This window comes from Heterocephalus glaber, unplaced genomic scaffold (assembly GCF_053883595.1).
Source record: "Heterocephalus glaber isolate CG9 unplaced genomic scaffold, H.glaber_assembly_v1.0 deba00001532, whole genome shotgun sequence".
In the NCBI taxonomy this organism is placed as follows: domain Eukaryota; kingdom Metazoa; phylum Chordata; class Mammalia; order Rodentia; family Bathyergidae; genus Heterocephalus; species Heterocephalus glaber.
Window position 1 is genome coordinate 16,034,924 of NW_028258330.1, and position 5,551 is coordinate 16,040,474.

The 5,551-nt window shown below is 39.0% G+C and overlaps 1 pseudogene; it reads left to right on the forward strand.

Moving 5' to 3' along the window:
- The first annotated feature begins 600 nt into the window (after positions 1–600).
- On the forward strand, positions 601–5,009 carry LOC101697563 (zinc finger and BTB domain-containing protein 8A-like; annotated as a pseudogene).
- Positions 5,010–5,551: the final 542 nt, after the last annotated feature.

Here is a 5,551-nt window from a genome sequence, read left to right on the forward strand (position 1 = left end):
CCGGGCGCGGGGGCTGGTGGCGAGGGACGGCAGCCCCGATGGGGCGCGTGGGGCGAGCGCGCTGCTTGGCGAGGGGATCCCAGGGCAGTAGCCCAAGCTGAGCCACTCAGCTCGACCCCTGGTTGTATCAGGACGCGACCCCTCTGAGCTCAGAACGGAGGGGAAAGGCTGCACCTAACAAGCACGGAGCCCGACTGTTCCTAAAGGATCCGAACCATAGTGCTAATGATACAGTTGAATGGGCCAAAAATAGTCCAGGTTCTCGTGTGCAACAAGAAAAGAATTGCCAAATGTGCACCCTGTAGTATGTAGACAATCCTCAATACGTGAACTTTGTTTCCCTTGGAATCTTCTCCTTTCATTCAACTGACGTAACAGGGTTTCAAGACCAGGATTTATAGTGCTCACTTCGGCAGAATATATACTAAAATTTGAACGAAAGAGCAGCATTTATAAATTTCCAGAGTGGAGATCACCTCGCATCAGTCTCACCTGCTGGAACAGTGGAATGAGCAGTGCAAAAAAGATGTATTTTGTGACTGCAGTATTCTGGTTGAAGGAAAGGTCTTCAAAGCACATCAAAATGTATTATTTGCTAGTAGTGGCTATTTCAAAATGCTTCTTTCTCAGAATTCAAAGGAGACAAGTCAGCCAACCACAGCCACATTTCAGGCGTTCTCCTCTGACACTTTATTTTTTTTCCCATTAAGTTTATTGGTACATTTTAGGTATGAAATACAGTTACATTCATCATTGGGACCTTGTACCAGTACATGAGTTTCTTGGTTCTTATTTTATTCCCCTTCCCCTGCCCTCCCTTCACCCCCTCCACCCTTCTCTATTTGCAAAGACTGTTTCCATTTTTTTCCTTTTCTCATATTTTTTCTTTTCCCTTTTTTCCTTTCCCCTACCCCTCCCAATTCCCCTCTCTTTTTGACCTTTTCTTCCTGTTACACAATATCAAGTATACATTTTTTTAAATTACAATATCAAGATCTAGGAGATATTACCACAGATTTTACAGAATATAAAAGGATATAGAAAGCATATTACAAAAATCTGTTTTGAAATAAATTTGACAACTTCTAAGAAGTACCTTGGAAGACAAATTAATGAAACTAACTCTGGAGGAAATATAAAATTTGAATAGCACCTATTAAAGAAAGTATATTCCTAGCTTGAAAACCTTACCTATATGACAGTAGCAGGCTCATATACATTTTAACAGATAAATTACATCTAACATTTAAAGCAAAAAAAAAGAAGGAACATTTCTCCCCTCATTTTAGGAAATCAACGTTATGCTAATCCTAAAACTCGATAAAGATAATAGAAGAAAAAAGTATGAACATAGATAGAAATTTGTTTAACAAAACAAACTATTAGAAGTCAGATCTGGCAGGATGTAGAAAGTGGTTTTGTTATAGGGATGGCAGTGTTGGTTCAGCATTGGAAGATCCACCCCCAAAAGTCATCATTTTAACAGAGGAAAGGAAAATGCCATATGATCCAGTCACTAGTTGGAGAAAAAGTATTGGACTAAATTCTACAGCTGTTCATGGTAAAAGTTATCAGGAGACTAGAAGTAGGACAGAACCTTCTCAACAGATTAAAGACATGTACTCCATAGTTCCAGCGAGAACACCTTATGTGAATGGAAAAGATACAATGCTTTCTCCTTAAGGTGGGGAACAAGGGCAGATATGCTTACTCTTTATCTGTCCATTAAACTTTGAAACCTAGGCCCCACCAAAATAGTCTGGCAATAAAATGACACAATTAGGATAGGATTGGCAAAGTAGAAGCAAAATCTTTATATGTAGATGAAATGATCATCTACAGAGAAAATACTAAGAAATCTTTAGAAGCCCCTAGAACTTGTACTTGAATTTAGCAGGATTAGAAAACACAAGGCATATATAAAAATTCAGGTCTGTGTATACTTGCTATAAATGAAGAATTGGATATTGAAATTTAAAAGTTATGTAGGAGTACAAAGGACCTAGAAAAGTTAAAAACAAAAACAAAAACAGTGTTGGAAGATGTTTAGTACCTAATTTTAAGACTTCTTCTAAAGCTACAGTAATCAAGGCAGTGTTGGTGTAAGGAAAGACATATAGATCCTTTGAATAAAACAGAGAATCTAGAAATAGAACCACACATATATGGTCCACTGAGTTTTGAAAGATTATTTAACATTAGCATTTTATAGAATATAAACTCAGTTCAAGAGCCGAGGAAGAGATAGTGTTTTCAGCAAATGGCACTAGAACGCCTGGTATCCACATATAAAAAATTAACCTCAACCCTTTATTTCCATACATGAAAGTAACTTGAAGGGATCTATGAACTTAAATATGAAAGCCTAAAAGTATAAAACTTTAAGAAGAAATTATAAGGGAAAATATTTATGAATTCAGGGTAGGCAAGAACTACCTAGGATACAAAAGACATGATGTATAAAAGAAAAAAATTGATAAATGAGATTCCATCAAAATTTAGAACTTTAAATGACATCATTAAAATGAAAAGTAGTCCTTAAACAGACCATATTTACAATGCATATAACCTATGACCAGAATATATAAAGAACTCTTAGAGCTCATTAATAGACAACCCAGTTAAAAAGTAGACATAGAAGATGATAAATAGCCAGTATAGCACAAGGAAAGGTGTGCAACTCTAGAATCAGAAAAATACTAATCAGTACAATAACAAGATTGAATTATACACTCATTAGGGAGATGAAGTTAAAAGTTTTAAAAGCCTTGTCATGACTTTTTCTTTTTGTTGGATTCTCCCCCTTTGTGTTTAATTTGTCACACCCAATGGATTCATTCTGCTGGGTTTCCTGGGGTTGTGATCCTCATTGTCTTTTCCTAGGGTATTGTCTAAAATTTTTTGGAGTGCCGGTTCGATATTCATGAAGTTCCTGAGGTGCTCTTTATCATGAAAGTATCTTATTTCTCCATCAATTATGCAAGATAGTTTCACAGGGTCCATCAATCTGGGTTGGAGACTGTTTTCCTTTAGGGCTTGAAATACATCACTCCAAGTTCTTCTTGCCTTGAGGGTTTGCATTGAGAAGTCTGCTGTGATTCTGATGGGCTTTCCTTTGTATGTGATTTGTTTCTTTTCTCTCACTGCTTGTAGAATTTTGTTCTTCTGTTGGATTTCTGGAATCCTAACTATTATATGCCTATGTGTAGATGTTTTTTGATCAAGGCTAGCTGGAGTCCAATATGCCTCACTTATCTGTATGTCAAGTTCTTTTCCCCTCCTTGGGAAGTTTTCTGCCATCACTTCTGTGAATAGTTTTTTTATGTCATCTGCACTCTCTCCTGTTTCTTCATTGACTCCAATCAGTCTTATGTTATTCTTCTTTGCATCGTCTAGCAGCTGCTGGATTGATTTCTCATGTTCTTTTATAATTTTAAAGCAATTTTTCTTTTCCTGGTCACTAATTGCAATCTTTTCTTCTATATCTGAAATTCTATCCTCACATTGGTTCATTCTGCTGTGCAGACTTTCGATGGAGTTTTTAATGTCTTGGAAATCTGTTTGTATCTGTTTTATGGATTCCCTTTGTTTCCTATGTTGGGATTCCATCATGTTCCTCAGATCCTCTATTTTTTTTGTCTGTGTCCTCTCTAGATTTATTAATCATGTCTTGCACCATGAGCACAATCTTTGCTGTTATCTGAGTATTTCTGACTTCATTTTTCCCAGTTCCTCTTTTGTTTCCAGTTCAGAGAGTCCAGGTGGTTGAGTATCAGATTGTTCCATCTTGTTTCCCTTTGGGGTTGCTGTAGGTGATCCAGAAGTCTGTTTTTGAGGCTTGTTTACATGTCTTCTCATTTCCACGGCGGGGCGGGGGAGGTGCTTCTGGCACCCACGTGGCTCACCTTCTCTGCCCTAGGTTCTTGGGATGGCGGTGGGTGAGCTTCCTTCTGGCTGCTGGGATCAGCTCAGCTTCTCTTCCCTAGGAGCTTGGGATGGCGGTGGGGAGCTTCCTTCAGTGTGCTGGGACCAGCTCAGCTTCTCTGCGCTAGGAGCTTGGAATAGTGGCAGAGGGGCTTCCTTCAATGTGCTGGGACTGGCTCAGCTTCTCTGCCCTAGGAGCTTGGGATGGCAGCGGGGGAACTTCCCTCCGGATGCTGTGACCTCCCCTGACACTTTAACAGCTATCCTGGACTCTGTCTATTCCCACAAACTGTTGCTTACTGGGCAGAATGTCATTGAAGTGATGTCTGCTGCCAGCTTCCTTCAGATGACTGATGTCATTGGTATATGTAAGACTTTTATTAAATCTTCCTTGGACATTAGTGAGAAAGAAAAAGATTGCTATTTCAGTCTCTCAGATAAAGATGTCAATTCCAATGGTATAGAACCTTCCTCTTTTTATAGCAGCAGCTGGCAAGAAGGAAGCCGTTCTCCACATTCTCACTTCAGCCCAGACCAGTGAACAGGTGGAATAAGTGGAAAGTCCTGGAATAAGTATAATTATCATCCAGCCTCCCAGAGGAACACTCAGCAACCATTGGCCAAGCATGAAAAAGATTCCATTAAAAAAGGCAAACATTTGAGTTTATCACAGCCTTCTGAAGTTATTCATTTTAAGTCAAGCAAATGAGAAAAATGAACATCCGATTCTTCCAGCCACATCTCCCAGTCTGAAGAACAAGCACAAATTGATGCTGAAATGGACTCTGGTCCTGTAGGCTATCAGTGTGGTCAAGGATCTGATGTCCCATCTAGGAGTTTCCCAGATGATCTTCCCAGGATGCAGTTCAAGTGCCCATGCTGCACACATGTGGTGAAGAGGAAGGCTGACCTCAAGCGCCACCTGCACTGCCATTCAGGAGAAAGGCCCTACACTTGTCAAGCTCATGGGAAAAGGTTCAGCAGGCTCGACCATCTAAATAGCCATTTCCAAACAGTTTGTATTTGATTTTTCATCATTTTACTTCTCAAGGAGTATGTGTGTTTTTCTTTACAGAGGGAAATCTTATCACATAACTCTACCATTAAATAGTCTTCATATTTAATGGTTTTACTTTGCACATATTCATAATTTAATATATACATATTGAGAGAGATCAGTTTTGGTTCTTCTTTGAAATCTTGAAGTAGGAGATATTCTTTTGGTGCTAAATAGTTTTATATTTCCATTTAATTCACATCAAATCTAATTTTTGTGTATGTGTGTGTGGTGCTATGGATTGAACACCAGGGATCCTGTGTACTAAGCAAGCACACTATCATTGAACTGTATCCCAGCTTTTTCAAAAGTTTTTATTTTAGGACAGGGTCTCACTATGTTGCCCAGGCTGGCCTAAACTTGCAAACCTACTGCTTTAGCCGCCTGACTATAGGTGTGCACCTCCACCCCTGGCCTCAAATCCAAAATGTTTTTTATATATTGATCTGTTTCATGCCAAAAATAATGCAAACTGTATAAATGTCTTAAGTATCTAGGTTGGAATCCCCATTTTAGGTACTCAGCACCTACTAGTGATTACTGACTGAATCTGTTGGATAGGATCTCAGT